At 35.5% G+C, this 19,199-nt stretch overlaps 1 long non-coding RNA gene across 1 annotated transcript in view; it reads left to right on the top strand.

Annotated features, from left to right (window-relative positions):
• Positions 1–19,199, top strand: part of LOC116179846 — a 73,031-nt gene that overhangs the window by 7,810 nt on the left and 46,022 nt on the right. The gene's annotated exons all lie outside the window — the stretch shown is intronic.

Raw genomic sequence — 19,199 nt, 5'->3', positions numbered from 1 at the left:
ATTAGAAATCGAACTCCGTCAGACGAATCTAAAAAAGGTTTTTAATGGATATCGTTGGGAATTTTAATAATTTCAAATAATAATATTCCCAAAAAGACCCCGACAATATTTTAATAAAAAAGGCTTCGAAAAATCAAAAACTAACTAAAAACGAAACTAAAGAGTCCTAAAAACAATCTCAAACTTGTTCTAAGACGTTTCTTAGGATATTTTTATAAAATTTAATAGAAAGTGTGCTGAACAATTTCTGTACTTCCAATAAAATTTTTAATGAATATCTATAACAATTTCATGGATTTTAAAGACAATTTCAAAAAGGAAAATTTCTTCTGGGAATTTTTTCCAAAGGGCCTAAGAAAATTCGTGAAAAACTGTTTGAAGAAATTAAGGATACCTTGAGATTGCAAAAGGATGTAAAAAATCTTTTTGTGTAGCCTCCTAAGGAACTGTTTGGAAAATTTCTCAGATTTTTAAGGTTCTCACCTCGGTTTCCACGAAGATAAAGTTCCTAGGTAGACATTTCTAACTACCAAGCCGGATTAAATGATCATAACGCCCACATTTTGTTAAAAACAGAAACTGTTTATCTTATAAATCTTAAGTCACTCCCTAGTTATAGCAATCTGACTAGAAATTGTAAACCTTTTTTAGAATCCCATTTAGCAAGATTTTGTAAATGTTATGGGTCACTCTAGAAATCATCTTCTACGTCTTTCTGAAACATTTTCTCTTTTTTGCCTTCTATCCTGATTTAAAGATTTTTAAAGAGCTTCTAAGAAGAATCCCATTACGTCAAAATTTCATAATTTGGTACTTTAACATCTTTTGGATACACAAAGATTTGGGTCTTGAAGGACGCACGTGAATATTTTTAAGCAAAAAGGTATCTTAAGTTGAAAAGTCGAGGCTGTACCAAAGATAACTATAACACAAAATTTCGTACCTTGCAAACCAAAATATTTTACGTTGAAGTTTAAATGCGCAGCTGTCAATTTCAAATTTAGGGACCGTATATTTTTAAAATATAAATTCGTTGCAAAATTTCAAATATAAAGTTGAAAAAAAGCTTCAAAATTTGAATGTTTAAAATTCCCACAAAAGATATGCCTAATACCTGAGATTAAGAAAAAATATTGCAAAAATTGGTAGCTATTCAGTTTGCCAATCAAAATCGAGGTCAAAATATGGGAGCTGAAGGAATGACTGACCCAGATTTTCAAAAAAATATAAATTTTTTGCTCGAATCCTAGGTTTCAAGAATTTTAGATTTTTTTCAAATGTTCCAAAATGAGAATGAATTTTGTTATTAAATTATATTTTGGCTGAATTTTGAATTTTGTGTTTAAATTTGGAGAAATTTCTTAGTTTTCAATTTTTTCATGATGTTGCTTTGGAACATGTGAAACCAGAAAAATTTCACCATTTTACGTCAAATGCTGGAATTGTTCTTGACATTGGTGTCAAAAATTATCAATTTTCAAACGGATCATTTCTCAGTTCTCGAAAATGTTTCTAAATCCGAGTATTTTGAAATGTATCTTGATACCAAAATGCCATTTGATTTCAAGGTGTGAATTTTTTCTTGGAATTGATTTTGAAAAATGTTGATTTTTTGGAACTCTTTCCAAAAATACTTCTAAATTTAAGTTACTCGCAAGAAATTAGCAACAGGTTTGCATATTTACTCTGAAGACCATAAATATGCAAATCGTATAGAGACGCAATTTAAACAAAAACTAAATGTGATCCTTACTCGAGTCCTTACTCTACTTTAACCCTCAACGATATGAAATCATGATCCACATCGACCCCCAATTTGCCAAATTTGCTCGTATATTAACTATTTTACCGCGAGTTTTGCACTGCATGTGGTTTCTTATAAAAATTCATTTTTGGTTTTGAAAGACAAAATGTAGTCAAAAAGTAAATACAATCCTTGCACTCTCCGAAAATCGCAATATTCAGAAGGAAAATATGGAATTTCCGCGTGAAAGTCTTCCTACAACTTTTTTCTAGAAACCATGGAATTCTGTTACTTCCTAGGGCTTTCTTTTTATTGCAAATGTTGGAAAACTTATTAAATATATCAATATATCAAAAATCTCTTTCGATTCTTCCTATGAATATGCTTGAAAACGTTTTTAGTTTTTCACCTTAGAAGCACTTTGAGCCTAAGTTTCTTTTTTTTTCAAAAGGAAGTTTCTAAGAATATTCACCATGATTCCTCAAAACCAAAGAGATTCTTGATATTCCTAATAAGTTTTCCAACATGATTCTTTTTAATAAAAAGAAAGCCCTAGGAAGATTCCACGATTTCTAGTTAAAGTTACGAAGACTTTCACACGACCTTCTAAAAGTGATTAAATCAAGACTCCTTAAAACGAAATACCATGTTTTCCTTTTGAATAATGCGATTTTCGTGCCGTGTATTTTAAGATTTCTTCCACTGCGAGTTTAGGTCGAATGTAAATCACTTCGGTACGATTTCGAAAATTTGGTTTCGGTATGAGCACCCCCTCCAAGTTTTCCAAGCCCATTGGGGGATTTTCTAACACAGCTCGGTAATGCCCGTACAGATTTCTAATAAAACTCCTGAGAAAATTTCAAATGAGCTTTGAATCAGATTTTTCATAATCACTTCTTAAGCAAGCTACACTCGAAATTACTAATAATTTTTAGGGTAGATTTTTGATAGAAACGAATAGTAACAACCGAGGGTGTAATCACAGATAAGTTTTGTACATCAAATCTCTATTTAGATTTAGCGACATCCGCCAGACCTCTTTGGACATCCGCGGAAATTCACGAGATATCCTCAGAAAGGCCTTATATTTTCTTAGTTAAAAGAGACACGGAAAGATGTTTATTACAAAAGGACATGCTGAATAATCTAACTATATCTACTTTATCATTAAATAGAACACCTTGTATATTTTACAAAATAAATTTTCTTTTTATAAATGTAACACACTAGGGGTGATATTAAAAAAGGATTAAATTCAAATAATTTGCTTACGTTTTTTTTAATTTTTTGAAAATATTTTTGATTTTTCGTAGTGTTATATTTCTGGAAAGAGAATTTAACATACTACCTTTTTAGAATAAAATAAACTGAGTGTTCCACTTAAAAAATGAAGTCTAGCCCCGTATACTTATTTTGAAAACGGTAGATTATTAAACAATTATTATAAAGAAATCGTTGTAATAAATATCTTTCTGTATATCATTTAACTAAGGGAATTCTTAAATTAATAATTTTTTTATTTTCCTCCGTATGCGAATATTTTAAAATTTGATTTTACCATTTTAAGTTTGACCCAAAAAGAGCACGTAACATTATATATTACTTTTTTGATCGCACTACCATACTACATTATGTACTCACTGAATGAAATAAATGCGTTTAAATATGTGTAGGTATGTAATATTTGCATTTAATGCTCGATTTAATTTTACCTCTATCCAGGCTCCTAGCTAGGAAATTCATTGGGAAGGGGCTGGACTTCCGATTGATCACTATTTATCGTATCGATAGTATCCGCGACTTTTCATTACGCTACCAATCACGAACGAGTAACCGTCGCCGTTGCCTTTCAGCTTCATAACACCCATATACGAAAACATAAACATTTCCAAGGTCAAAACGACACACCCTGTATAAAAACTGTGTATCGCGATGGATTCTACATAAAAAAGTGCTCTAAGAAAGATTTTTGCTATCTCTTACAATAATAAAGCGCGTCTCCATAAGAAAGTGTCCAATTTGGACCATCCGGTACATCCAAAATTTTGGTTTCACGCAACTTTTCAATTGTAACATAAAAAGAAAATAACTTCCTGCTTTAAAATTATCCTGATTTTTAGGAAAATTCGCTCCTCGCGTGGGCGCTTTATAAAACCTGTCAATTTTTTCAAAATGCATCGATTTGCATGAACATTTGGGATTAAGTTCAACTTACCCTCCACTTCAAAATCTATATTATGCCGATGGGCGCTCTTCAGTTTTCAGGGGTGAAAACTAACCCTCTTTGCCAAAACCCATAAAACTACATATTAAAGCTTAATATGGGTAAAATTTGGTTCAGATGAGTTAAGTAATGATTGTTAGAAGCTTTGGAACATTATTTCAGAATATTTAAACCGAGATTTAAACCCTTAAAAATAAACACTTATTGTGGTATAATTAAAAAAAAGTATTTACCCTCAAAAGTTTAATATAATATTATTGAGGACTCATGACTCTATTTTGTTTCTTTAATTAAAATTCAGATAAGAAAGTAGTGTTACTCTTTTTGAATCGCCCTGTATATACATTATATGGTGAATGGAATGGATGTAAGTGTGTATAACAGTTTCTAATGTGTTGTATACGAAATGTATACCGGTCATGTAGATAATCAAGTTCCGATTTATGCTTTCAGAATAAAAAAAAATGTGATTCGTTTTTTAATCATAACTCCTTTACTTTTTATGGTAGAAAGTCGGTAGAAAGTGTATTAAAAAAATCATTTTGTAGGTTTTTGCAAAAGCTACAAAGCTATTTTCCCTTTAAATGGGGTGAACTTAAAGAGCTAAAACAAGGTAGTTATAAATACACGTTTTAAACCTCTATAGCTCTCGTAATTTTTGTCTTACAGAAAATTCCCGGTGAGGAAAGTGTTTGGAATTAAAAGTGCTACAATTGGATGCTGTAGCAATTTTTACGTACCTAGGTATCTGCAGTTATTTTGAAGCGAAGGTCGTTTTTCATAAAATTCGTAATCGTAACTTACTTAATTTTTATGCTAAAGTTTGTTTATAAAAAAAAGAAGAATGTTTTTTTTAAATACTAAAGAAAACCATTTATTTTTTTTTTAAATAGGGGAACGTGTATTTAAATATCTAAATAAGTGGTTATTGAATTTAAACTAAACTAAGAGTATATGAGTAGGTAACAACAATAATCTTAATATAATGTGATGGACGCATATAGTAGTGTATAGCGTCAGTAGAAGCCTTGGAGAGCTCAACAAGTATCCACTTGAGTTTTCTGCCATGATTCATTTTCACAATGAAAATATTTCGTCCATTCCTGGATGATCTGGGAGGGTGCCCCTAATGCTAGCGGCGTTTCCACGTTGGATGAATATTATCAAGTTTTTCTCGAAAAATGCCTAGTTTTGCCGTTATTTGACTGTGACACTCTCTAATTTAGCGTTTGACGAACAAGAGCTACTCGGTTCGTATTGGTCATAGAGAAAGTATTAAATTTCTTCGTTTTCTTTGTTTTTGGCGAATAACCAATTAAAAACATTGATCTTTTCTATGAAAAACTCATACTTTCGGTCGCGAATAACTGGAGAAGTATTAACTTTCCGAAAAAAAAATGTATGGAGCACTTTTTACTTAGAATTAATGTTTCTATCTATATTCTTGTGTTAAAATTACAATAAAAAATTACCACCCCCGAGATGGAGTGGCAACCACCCCCAGGCATGATACAGATTTTGATCCTTAGGCTATTACGAGGGCTATTTCCTACCTATTGTCAAACTTTCATCGATTCACTTTAGAAAAAATTGCCACGACAATACCTTCTTTTCCTGGACTAGCCTAACCCTTATTGATTATGATTATGACGCTGTATCTGAACTTTTTGTCACTTTAAGTTTGATTCGATTATGATAATGACGCCATGGTTATTTTCACGGTGGTAATAACAATCACGCTTATGATTTTATGACACGTTATAACTATAAGGCCCCGGGATGCGACTACCCCATCCCCCATCATTTTTTGGTAATGCAATCCGGTCACTCGGGCCGCTTTTCGAATGATGTTAGGATCTCGGGGTCATTGGTTATATAGTTCGTAGTATAATATCAATGGCCGGGTCCAAACTTTTTGGAGAATTACAGAGCCAGACTGGAAGTAAGTTTCGTCTAATACAGTTTCTGGGTAGAACGTGATGCTCTGATAGTCTGGATCCGACTGTTGACTTGATTTTTCCATTTTCCACCCTGATCTCGACGTTGGCTCTCATTTTGGCTCTTGACTGTAGTACTAATCTTCTTGCGTCTCTGTGATCTTTAAAGGAAACAATTGGTCTCATTCACAATACGATGCAACATGGGCGGGGAATTCTAGAAAAGGCCTAGTGGAGTCTGCCAAATCAAGAAATTTTAGAAAATAATTGTAAGCTCTAGAATGTCCCCTAAACGCGCTTTAGATTATTTCAATTTCTTTGTGCCTTTCTGAACTTTATCGTACTGTAACCTTAGACCATATAGTACATGGACTGCTAATTGTAACTAAAATATGGTCAAGGACATCGCCTGGGTATGTGAGTTTCAGGGTAAACGAGTCTGTTCGAAGTTGTCCGATGAGACACGATTTGAGACTGTCAACCTATAAATTCACGTAAATAACGTCAATTAATTAATCGCCTAGATATCCCAAAAAAAGCAAACTTATTCTTATTTGTGAACGTATAGCAAATAATGAAGAGTATATAAAAGCTTCCCGTACTACGCGGTTACTAGAAAACTGCTCTTTACGCGATCCGAGTGGTGTTCATACGACCTTAGTTTACCCTGAGATTCACATACCCACGACTACAGTGCCCTCTATCCGTGACCACCCATTTTGTATTGAAAGCATAGGGCTAATAGCAGTCCATGTACTATATGGTCTAAGACTGTAACGTAACCGGTAAGATCTTAGGTTTTAGCTCCTCCCTACCAGACGGTTTTGGGTCTACCATTTTCGCTAAGTAAACATTTCGTGAATTTTTCTGTGGATTGAATAATCGAATACCTCGCCGCACGCGCCTTTGATGCGAGATGGGGGCCAAAAGCCTGCCCGTCAAACTTCAACATGCAACGAGGACAGCAAAACAAGAAAAAATCGTTAATCCTTTGGCATGCCATTAGTAAACGCAACGGATAACGATACCTTTCTCTAAAATCGTGTCACTAAACTACATAACATTATGTAACTGCCAATCAATCTGTCCTTCACATACAAGGATTGTCTGCCAAAATATTAGATAAGAATTTCAATTTTTGATTTGGCACGATGATTAAGTCGTTCTTCTTCGCTTGCCAAATTCCATTTGGGGCGACGTTGCGGATCGAAACGGAAACCATCTGCTGTTGATAATTTCGGGCGTTCCAGTTTGCGAGTAAAATAAATATTTTGCCACCGGTCGTCTATATTAGGTTTGTCTAAACTAAAATTCCGATAAGCGATCGGATGTTTTTGGGCTGCTCAATTCGTCGAAGAATTTTCGATCGAAACGTGATAAAAGCGTGCCTTGGTGTTGTTCAGGTTTTAGTTTGCGATCCGCCGTGAGGTTTTTTGCATACTGTCCGTGGAGAATTTCGATTTCGCGTGCACCGCGAGAAATTAGGTTAGAAGCACTTGGCGAATAATCCAATTAGATTTGTGTAAAGTGCAGACGATGCCAGTTCCCGTAACGGAGACCCGAAGCGTGACCACAGAAATCAATTGCTTGGTAAAATGTAGAGTACGTATTATGGATTAGTGATTAGTCGTACGTTCAACCCTTTCACCCCGAACCAGAACCTGTTTTACAAAATGACAAGAAGGATAACGAGGTCAAATTTTTGAGAATTTCGTGAATGCTGGATAATTAGCTTCTGATTAAATCCCAATTTCCTGCTACCTTAATCCACTTAGGCCCGAAGCTGTAACGATTGATTAGTATTATTACGTGGCCAGTTTGCTTGTAATTGGCGCCATTTTACGGTGAGAGGGTCAACATACATAGTAAAGGAATGTTCTTTTACAACATCTCGCTGGAATTAACGGTTGATCTCAATTTTTCAGCAATCAATTAATTTATGTACAAGATTGAACGCATTCTTACACACAAAAGATGCTGATTTATGCGCGTTTTACACGATGATCCTCCAGTTCGGTATGATCGAGTGCTTACCATTTTTTCTTCATCTCTTTGAAGATAAAAGAATTACGTACCAACCATCAAAATGATTATCGTTGAAAAAAGCGGTTTACCACCTCCTACCTTGAAAGAAATTCTTTTCGATGCATCACATGAATGGAATGTACAGTTTGTTTAATATCATGCGAATTGTAAAATGAATGTAGTAGGTGTAATTAGCTAACAATGAAGGTGATGATTTTAGTAAATTTGTATTCCATCGTGTAACGAACACCAGATGAATGTCATCAATCATAAATTGGTATGTACGTTCCCGCTAGCAATCCATTGTGCACCACCATGCGAATTTATGACGATGGGTTGGGGGATTTGCATATTTCCAATTAATGGAGACCATCTAACATTGTTATTGTCTACCTAGACGAAAAACAAGATCAAAATGACGGCACAAACGAGTAAAAGTACCTACGAAGAAAGATCCGGGTTGACGAATAATTCGATGTAATTAAATTCGACTTGGAACAAGTCGAATTGCAAAGATTGGCTATTGACACAATTAACCTTACGAAATCTTCAGTAGGTCGTTATTACATAACGTTATGCATGTTCGCTTTACCATTCGTCATCTTAAACAAATCAACAGACAGATAATCATATCCGATTCATTGAATTAAATAATTCCTGGATCTTGTTTCATTAGTTATATGCGAATTATGACGCCAATTTCACTAATAAACTCATTGGCAGTGGCCCCCGAAGAACCAAAAATCTCAAAGGCAATGGTATGAAATCAAAAAGAGTGTCTGAAATGATACTTTAATTTTGTATCATTTATGTCGAGATTTATGTACTCGAATTCGCACTGCCTTTCCAGCCTTCCGTGATGTTAAATGTAGGTAGGATTTAGCCAGGGTATCAGCACCTTCCATCCCATACCAAATGCTGTCCCAACTTCCATGGAATCAAAGTGATTCCATCTGATCTTTTTTTGGCTTCTCTAAACCCATTGGGCTCACGTAGTTTCGGCTATAGTCCGCGACTTTGATTGAATTTGTTTAAATAATGTCCAAGCAACCCGGCAACTGCACATAAAAATGTCACCCCTCGATATATTTAGAAATTGAGATTTTTTTAATTCGATCTAATTGATTATTCTCATTCATATTGAGCAGGGTGTTCACTTTTACCTACTTAAATCACATATTTTTACTTCTTTTATTCAATTTACCTCGGAATTTACTTAAATAGTCCACAGGCCACCCTCCTCGTTAGTTTGAAATTAATCATTTTTTTAGCTTCTCATGCGCAGCGAAAAGAAACTTTTGTAGGGCACCAAATCACTCAAGAGGATTTTAGAAACCTTCAAATTTGGACATTTGGAATTTTTTTTTAAAACTGGATTACAATTCTATTTCGAGACATTTTTAGACGTGTCCCTAAAACTCTTGTTCATCCATCATTTCCTTAGAAACTTTCTTATAAACCTTCTAAGGCATATTGTCAGAAATATGTGTTAACGAAATCCGAGTGTCCGGAAATTTTAATATTTTTATAGCAATTTTTTAGGACACTAGCAATTTTGATACAGGGTGCGGCAAACACAAGCAGTGCAGTTTTCATGAGTGACTACATCCGCTGTGAAGTAGAGAAGAATCTGGGTGAGAAGCCATTGTTTCCCGGTCACTCACCCCATTTTGAGTCTTAGTCCGCCATTTGCGGTCGATCTTTCATTATTACATGTGGTTTTCGCTCAAATTCGAAGATCTCGCCGGCCACCCCATGATACAAAGATTCTTTGTATCATGCGGCCACCACAGGTGGAGGTGAAGAACGACCACTTTAAAAAAACGTGAAAACGGTGAAGCCACGATGCTGTACACTACAAACCAGTGTGGGGTGAGTGACCGGACACAGTTCCCTCCCCAGGTTGCCCTCTTCACTACAACGGAAGTAGTCGCCCTTCAAAACTGCACTGGTTAGTTTAGGGCTCCCTGTAGAATGCTTGTCAAGTAACTGTTGCGTACCAATTTTTTAGGAAACTGGAAATTGTGTTGATTTTTTTCAATCTACCACAGACAAGACTATAGACAATTTTTTGAAATGTATTAATGATATCGGGGACGATTTATTGTTTCCAAATATCTTTTTAAGATGCATTTAAAGATATTAAGAGTGAATTACTAGAGGCCGCACTACAACTATTCTTAGGATCATGTTTAGGAATCATTCCACCTCCTAGAATCGCCCCTCGAAACCTTTTCCTTTTTAGAAATTTTCTTTTTTGATAAACTGGTAATTGTGCTGATTTTTTAAATCCACCACAGACAATTTTTTGAAATTTATTAATGATGTCGGGGGCTCTTGGCGATTTATTATTTCGAAATATCTTTTTAAGATGCATTTGAAGATATTAAGAGTGAATGACTAGAAAGCGCTCGACAACTATTCTTAGGATCATGTTTAGGAATTATTCCACCTCCTCGAATCGCCCTTCGAAACCTTTTCCTTTTTAGAAATTTTCTTTTTTGATAAACTGGCAATTGTGCTGATTTTTAAATCCACCACAGACAATTTTTGAAATTTATGAATGATATCGGGGGCTCTTGGCGATTTATTGTTTCGAAATATCTTTTTAAGATGCATTTGAAGATATTAAGAGTGAATTACTAGAAACCGCGCTACAACTATTCTTAGGATCATGTTTAGGAATTATTCCACCTCCTAGAATCGCCCCTCGAAACCTTTTCCTTTTTAGAAATTTTCTTTTTTGATAAACTGGCAAATGTGCTGATTTTTTAAATCCACCACAGACAATTTTTTGAAATGTATTAATGATATCGGGGACTCTTGACGATTTATTGTTTCCAAATATCTTTTTAAGATGCATTTAAAGATATTAAGAGTGAATTACTAGAAACCGCGCTACAACTATTCTTAGGATCATGTTTAGGAATCATTCCACCTCCTAGAATCTCCCCTCGAAACCTTTTCCTTTTTAGAAATTTTCTTTTTTGATAAACTGGCAATTGTGCTGATTTTTAAATCCACCACAGACAATTTTTGAAATTTATGAATGATATCGGGGGCTCTTGGCGATTTATTGTTTCGAAATATCTTTTTAAGATGCATTTGAAGATATTAAGAGTGAATTACTAGAAACCGCGCTACAACTATTCTTAGGATCATGTTTAGGAATTATTCCACCTCCTAGAATCGCCCCTCGAAACCTTTTCCTTTTTAGAAATTTTCTTTTTTGATAAACTGGCAATTGTGCTGATTTTTAAATCCACCACAGACAATTTTTGAAATTTATGAATGATGTCGGGGGCTCTTGGCGATTTATTGTTTCGAAATATCTTTTTAAGATGCATTTGAAGATATTAAGAGTGAATTACTAGAAACCGCGCTACAACTATTCTTAGGATCATGTTTAGGAATCATTCCACCTCCTAGAATCGCCCCTCGAAACCTTTTCCTTTTTAGAAATTTTCTTTTTTGATAAACTGGCAATTGTGCTGATTTTTTAAATCCACCACAGACAATTTTTTGAAATGTATTAATGATGTCGGGGGCTCTTGACGATTTATTGTTTCGAAATATATTTTTAAGATTCATTTAAAGATATTAAGAGTGAATTACTAGAAACCGCGCTACAACTATTCTTAGGATCATGTTTAGGAATCATTCCACCTCCTAGAATCGCCCCTCGAAACCTTTTCCTTTTTAGAAATTTTCTTTTTTGATAAACTGGCAAATGTGCTGATTTTTTAAATCCACCACAGACAATTTTTTGAAATGTATTAATGATATCGGGGACTCTTGACGATTTATTGTTTCCAAATATCTTTTTAAGATGCATTTAAAGATATTAAGAGTGAATTACTAGAAGCCGCGCTACAACTATTCTTAGGATCATGTTTAGGGATCATTCCACCTCCTAGAATCTCCCCTCGAAACCTTTTCCTTTTTAGAAATTTTCTTTTTTGATAAACTGGCAATTGTGCTGATTTTTTTTAATCCACCGCATACAATTTTTTGAAATTTATTAATGATCTCGGGGGCTCTTGGCGATTTATTGTTTCGAAGTATCTTTTTAAGGTGCATTTGAAGATATTAAGAGTGAATTACTAGAAACCGCGCTACAACTATTCTTAGGATCATGTTTAGGAATTATTCCACCCCCTAGAATCTCCTCCTCCAAACCGTTTCTTTTTTAGAAATTTTCTTCTCAAAATTCTATAGGGGTTTACTAGAGATTCACTTAAATATCATTTTTAGAAGTATTTCAAGAAAATATTACTAGACCCCTTGGAGGATCCGTAATTTTGGGAAATATATAGGCAATTTGTTACTAGATAGTTTCAGGCATATGTACTTCGCAAAAAATTGTTAAATGATTCGGTAGAGTTTCCGCAGTTTTGGAAACATCGACAATTTTGTAAGTATATTTTGAAAATTTGAAATTTAGACAAACATGGTAGAAGTTTGATTTTATAGTCTTTCTAGAAAGAGTCCTGGAAACTACCATCTCTTCTTTGTGTCTCTGAAACTTTAGTAAATATTTTTGAAATGAATAGTTCTTGGAAATATTCTAAGGATGTCTAGATAACACAATATCGATAATAGTAAGGCACGTTTTAACTGTGATCCTTCATTAATTCTCCAAACCTCTAAAAAGCATGCTGGGGGTCCTCGTGCGAGTCACTCTGTAATTGGACGTAGACATTTAATTCAATTCTCACATATTTCTCTTACGGAAATGATGGTTAATAAAACGATGAAATATTGAATATGACTTTTAAACTTATATCAAGAGCTCTGTCCAGAGTTCCAAAAAATGGCATCCTTTTTACAAGATTCGCGATACTTTTACGAAATGGTGGTTCCAACATTAGAAAAGTTTTATGTCCCAGTGTCAATAGTAAAAAGTATAATCAATCAAAGAAACAAAATGTCTAATGCACCACTAAAGTTACAACCCCCTCAGAAAGAGACTGCTATGTGTGACAATTTTCTTAGAAAATGCGTAATTTGTAAACAGCAAAGGATTTTATTTGAATGCGAAGCAAAATAAATCAATCAAACAATAGTATATTAAGAGACAAGTGGATAAGAGGGTGGTTTAATCGTTGCAAGTGCTTTAAAGCCTAATAACACACGCGTTTCTTATAGTATTTTTTAATTATACCTGCAATATAATTTAAAATAAGGGAAATAAATTTAAAATCATATTGACGTTTTATTGTCTAATTAAGCGGTCTGCTTATTTGTAACTCCGTGATTACCATGGAAATGTCACTTGACGTTTGCTTATAAAAATCAGTTTGTAAAGAAAATTTCCGTTAAAAAATATAGCACACCGTCCATTCAATGAATTGTTGCAATGGCAGAAGAAAAATTGGTAGGTGCAAAATCCACATATCCAGTATAAAGTCTATTATCATTTCCTTAAACAGGGAAGGCTTTTATTTGAATCCGAAACTAAAGGATTTCTTATGAACCTCTGCGACGAATTTGGGGTTGTCGGCGCACACTCGCTGAGCTTTAAAATTAAATGAGTATTAGCGGAATAATAATTACCATTTAATTTAAAAGAAAATAAATAGATTTACAAATTATAGAAAAATAATATTATTAGTAGCGGCAGTCGACCACTAAAATTACAACCCCCTCAGTGAATTTGTATACGCAAGGGTAAGGGGTTTCTAGCACCTGTTAGAAACTCCTTTGGATCAAGTTCCTGATGAGCACGCATTCCAGCTGTGGCGACTTTTCCTTAATGAGCGAATATTTTTTGGGCACATAGGCGCGAGATTACTTTTAGAGGACTTTTCGTGTGAGCGAATTTTTTACAGAGACAGAAAGGAGATCTACACACCGTAGTTACTTTCTATGAGCTACTGTTCTAGATACGAATATATAATAGTTTGGTGCAAATTCTGTTGAGAGCGAATTTTTGAAGGCGAATGTAGGGGGGGGGGGGGTAAATTTTCGTGTTGTCACGATTTGACATTTATTTACTCCCCATTGGACTCTGTATCTACCATATACATGGTGAACATTTTGTCAGGAACTTTAAAACATCGTTTATTTAAATGAAACTTTTTATGGTATCCATACTTATAAAATGTTTGCTACTAATATACGTATTTTAAAATTTGTAGTCAGTGGCGTACTTCTGCATGGTCAAAGAGTTATTTTTTGGAAGTGTTGATTAAATAATTTTATTTGAAAGCATTTTTTTGTATCAAAAATCATTTAACAAGTTTAAGTAAATCTATATGCCTACAAAGTTTTTACAGTGGCGTGCGTCTATCCAGGCGTCAATAGAACTAAGAGGGTCACTAGTTTTAATGGAGAGCACAACATAAAAAAACCTGATCAAACTAGTAAAATTATGATATTAATTAACAAACTATTTTTCTTAATTTGAGTTTTTCTCTTAAACTTGATTATGTAATATAAGTTTTTTGTGCTGCTATATCCAAAAAAGTGTATTCTTAAAGAACGTGTAATAAAAATTAGTGGTTGCTATTTGAAAAAATGTGCCCCCTTTAACCATGCACTGATCACAAATGGAAAGTATGTATGTAGATTGCTTTCTTTCGAAGGAGGAGGTTGAATCTCGAAACAGTACTGGAAGAAGTGTGTGTGCACCTAGAAGTAGGATTTTCAGAAATACGACTCGTTTCACAAAATTATAAAGGGCACATTCAACAACGAAAATAATAGGGTTGGTACAAAAACGTTGGATATTTTTTTCAAATAAGCTAAGGATCGAAATTTCGTTTCTTCTCTGAATAAGTCTGATTTCTCTTCGATTTTGTAATTTTTTCTAAAGTTGCTACCCCAAGAAATAATTCTGGGGGTAAGTAGAACCCGCATTTTCCGAGTCCCCATCAGAAGCGCTTCACCTAGAAGCAGGTACGAGGGGTCGTTTATATCCCCGGACTAGAACAACAACAAAATTTTATTTTTCAATATGCTGTTGAACACCGTTTCAATAACATCTTTAATCCAGTATGAAAATATGCATTTGGTTTTTTCAACGACATCTGAAGTGATCACGTCAACATGGCGCCCTAGACGGGGATCATCATCCCGTGATAAATTGCCACACAAGTTACCAGGCATATGTGATTAAAAAACAGCATAATGAAAAATTGCATCAAAATTCAAAGCAGCCCACTAAGGGAATATTAAAACGGCCCCTAGTATGTTGGAGATTTTCAATATCAAAAAAAGTTATATCGAAAAACCGTCGTTTTGCTTTAGGGCCTGAGGTTGAGAAACTCAAATCTCTTAACTTTGGACGACGCCCTAAATGCAAATTTCAGGTTGCAAAAATTAGTACATAAAAAAGTGAAAGCAAACTCGACGGAATTGGTCAAAAATCGCTTCCTTTAAGACTTCTGATTCACATTCAGTATGACTCAACGCTTCAGGTGAATAGAAACAATAGCTTGGCTTTATTAATAATAGTCTAAAGAAAGATGTTGCAATCCGGCCCGCGGTGCATGTCGATTTCACGAGCTGCTGACAATTATATATTAACTTAACCATTGCTGAAAAGATTAACATCTCATCTTTTGGAATTGTTTATTAATTGCCATTCACTCAATCACACTCGCCTTGACATTTACCTTCTTCCACTTTGTGCGAACGTTCTTAAAATTCACTTTGCACAAGTTGCGTTCGTTGGAATTTCCGGTAAGATCTTAAAAGAAATTCATCTCAATAAGCTGGTTTAACAGCTTAGTATCCGCTCCACATATTCTTCACTGGTGTGCCCGTCGATGGCGAGGCGGCGTCTTCTGCTTCATCACGCTCGTTTTGCTCGGATCTTTTTTTTCCTCTACTAAACTAAACATCGATGCGACAGGTTCCGTATTTTTGTTCCTAGACGTTTTCGCAAAGGGGACCGCATACCCAAAAATATACCTTCATATTACAGTAAAGGTTCGTCAACCCGAAGATTTATAAATAAATCAGTCGATACTGAAAAAAGGAGGACCTGAAATTTATTAATGACTCACGCTTAAATGGAAAGAGTATCATTTCAACGTAAATGTTGACCAAATTGGGTTTCATTATTCAATCGACGCATTTCTATTTGTTGTTGTCACATTTGAAAGTTCTATGATTGGTTGCTGGAATGAGTAATGAAGCAAACGCGGACCGGTTGATGAGTAAATTTTTTCATAGGAGCGCCGCCGTTTTTGAAAGGTCAGGGAAACAGGGGAATTTGGGCCTGTTCCAGCTATAATGAATCTGAATCTGTACCTAACAGTCATATGGGCAAGGGAATGTCTTTTGCCGTTTAGACGCCGAAATTAGTGCATAAAATTCGTTCTTGCAATGCTGGCAATTCAATATATCTTGGTGAACCTACCCGCTTTAATCCTTTCCCAGCGCTTACTCACGATATCCTCCATGTAGATATTAAATAAGGTTGATGATAGACAACATCCCTGCCTCCTCTTCTTATTCCAAACCGTTCAGTCACCTTCAGTGCCACCTCCTGCTTCATGTACAAGTTGCTTCTTTCTCTCCAATCAACACCCTTCAAATTTCAGTTTTTTGGTATTTCAAATAATCGAGTGCCTTTTCCAGAGGTCCACGGCGCTGACTTACAGATCTTCCTCGTTTGGTTTTCTATTAGATCGAACTCTTCTATCTCCTTGCATACATTTAGCAGCCATTGCTCCCTCGCCCTTTGAGTTTCTCTTCTTAACTCATTTTCCAGTCCTCGGTATCTATTTCTTCCCTCTTCGGTACTTGGCCGCTTATACTTCCTTCTTAATTCCATCTTTTCAATCATTTCACCTCTTTCGTCACTTCTTCATGCTCTTCAATTTGTCTTTTGTAGTTTCATGACTCTTCGTTACAGTAGCCTCCATTTTCATTTGAATGCCCATTGCCCTTCCTATATATTCTTTATCCATCTCCCTTAATTTTACCAGATCCCGTTCCTTTACTCTTTTCAATTTTAGTTCAAGAACATTGTCTTCTGGCAATCCTGTCCTGGTGTCGTTGGTTGACTTCTTATTCCGGAAATCCCTCTGTTGCCATATCCTCGTCAGTGAAAACATATTGTACCACGTGAAGATGCGATTTGGCATTTGAGAGGGAGAGGTAAGGCGCAATCGGGGGAGACAGTATTCGGGGAACCATAAGGACTTCGAATGTTAGTAGGCGTAGAGAAATTCACCTCCTGGAATCACCACCAGAAACGTGCACCATATATGTTCAAAAAAGCTCTAGATGCAAAAAAGTCGCCCTTAAAAGAAGTGCTATTTCCTCAGAACTATCTGCAGTCAAATTAAAGTTCTCTCCGGTAAATTCGCGTCAGAAATTTTCTCTTACAAGAGTTTTCTTCCCGGCCATTTCACCATCGAGATATTCGCTGTCGGATGATTCCCAATATGTTCCCAATAGAACCTCCTCCCCCTCCCCTAGGTGTTTGTTCCCAGAACATATGCGTTCCTCAGTTGCTCCTATACAAAAACTTTCGATTAATAAATAACGAGCCTCCAGAAGTCCTTAAAAAACACACCCCTGGAACAACTACCCACCCCTAGAGTTTCCTTAGAAAAGCAAGCACTTGCTCCAAAGGAGTACCGAACAGCTCCAAATATTGGAAATAAGAAAATTCTCAGGAATATTCACCGTCAAGAAAACTCACTCTTAGATAATTTCGTGCCCCCCTTCCCTACATATTGTCCTACAAAACTCTCCCTTGGAACTATCTATTAAATCCCAGAGCTTCTTTCGGCTTTTGTAAAAAAAATCGCTCACGAAAAAACTGGCAGCCAAGTACCCTCATCTCGGGACATTCAAGGTGATCACAGCTGGAGCTTGCTCCAAAGGAGTTTAGAGCACCTCTAAACATTGAGAAGGAATTTTTTAGGAATCTAAACAAAAATTTTGCTAGGGCACGTCCAGAATCTGCTGCTGGGAAAATCTTGATATTAAATTTTATGCAGCAGCCTTAACCGCCTCCAAAAAAGAGTTAATTAAAATTTTTTCAATTAATACCTGATGAAATTCTGGGTATGAAATAGAAAAATTTAGTATGAATACTCTTCTAGGTCGTAATTTGAGCTCGATTATTCACAAAACCAACCATTTACAGATGAACAAATCTATTCGACTTAAAACAATCAAACAATTTGAAAGAAAAACAGGCACTCAAGGTCAGAATAACATGCAACAAGCGATCGATAGAACAAATTAATTAAAAGAAGTCTCAATTATCTTCAAATGTTAATAAACGATTTTCAAACAGACACACTAACACAAAACACCATGCTTCGCGACTCCTAGACTTTAATTATAGCACTTCAATCTCGATTTGGACGACACTAGGTTCGTTGTAAGTAATGATGTAAAACATGGCTCTTTGATTTAACGGGTACTGAGAAACAATTACTTCTTCGTAAACTTCACTTCTTTAATTCGACCTTAAAACACTATTGTATCACGACGACAACCTCTTAATACGCGTTTGTTCGATCACAAGAACTTTACAGTTATAAAGACTGACTGTCTTTCCAATAATACGCTCAAAAACGGCACTCACCTACCAAATTTTCGTTTCTGCTAGAATATTCGCTCATCCAGAACTTTATTAGAAAATGTATGTTTGAAAAGCATTGGTCCAAAGGATCGAGATGAATAAAGTTGATTTTGAAATAAGCGCATTGTACTCGGAAGTTCTCTTCGCTTCTGTGGTAAAATTAAAGTTCGTTCCCGTAAATCCACCACTCACAGGAAAGCCATCAGTAGATTCGCCCTGGAACCGCTGGAATACCAGCTCACCGGGAACTTGCTCCTAATGAGTTTAAAGCAACACTTCTCAAGGTTTGGGGGTAATAAAACGCGCTTTTGTATTTCTTTGACAATACGGAAACTTCACTCCGCCCGCAAAAATTCTCTCCCTCAGGAATATTCGTCCCTTCGAAAGATTAACTCGGAAAAAAGTGTTCGAACAAAACCCCAAGAATTTTTTTAGAAAACTCCCCCTTAGTGCAACTACTTATTGAACTAGGGGCATGTTGGGTGTGGAAAGGAAAGCGGTCCTCAGGGATTTACGTTTTGCGAGAGAACGTAGTACTGGGGGGTATGGAATATCCCCCAGTATACGTAGACTGGATTCGTATGAGTAAACAAATGATTGAGAGAAAAGCTCCTCATGTTTTCCTTGGCTGAGTGTATTCTATACCTGAGATCCCCCGGTTCCACGTTTTTGCCCAAACGAGTATTACTGCACCATAGCACTTGCCCTACACAT

The sequence above is a fragment of the Photinus pyralis genome, unplaced genomic scaffold (genome assembly GCF_008802855.1).
Source record: "Photinus pyralis isolate 1611_PpyrPB1 unplaced genomic scaffold, Ppyr1.3 Ppyr1.4_LG8, whole genome shotgun sequence".
In the NCBI taxonomy this organism is placed as follows: Eukaryota; Metazoa; Arthropoda; class Insecta; order Coleoptera; family Lampyridae; genus Photinus; species Photinus pyralis.
Note: the sequence above shows the minus strand (reverse complement) of the source record. Positions and strands in the feature narration are given on the sequence as shown.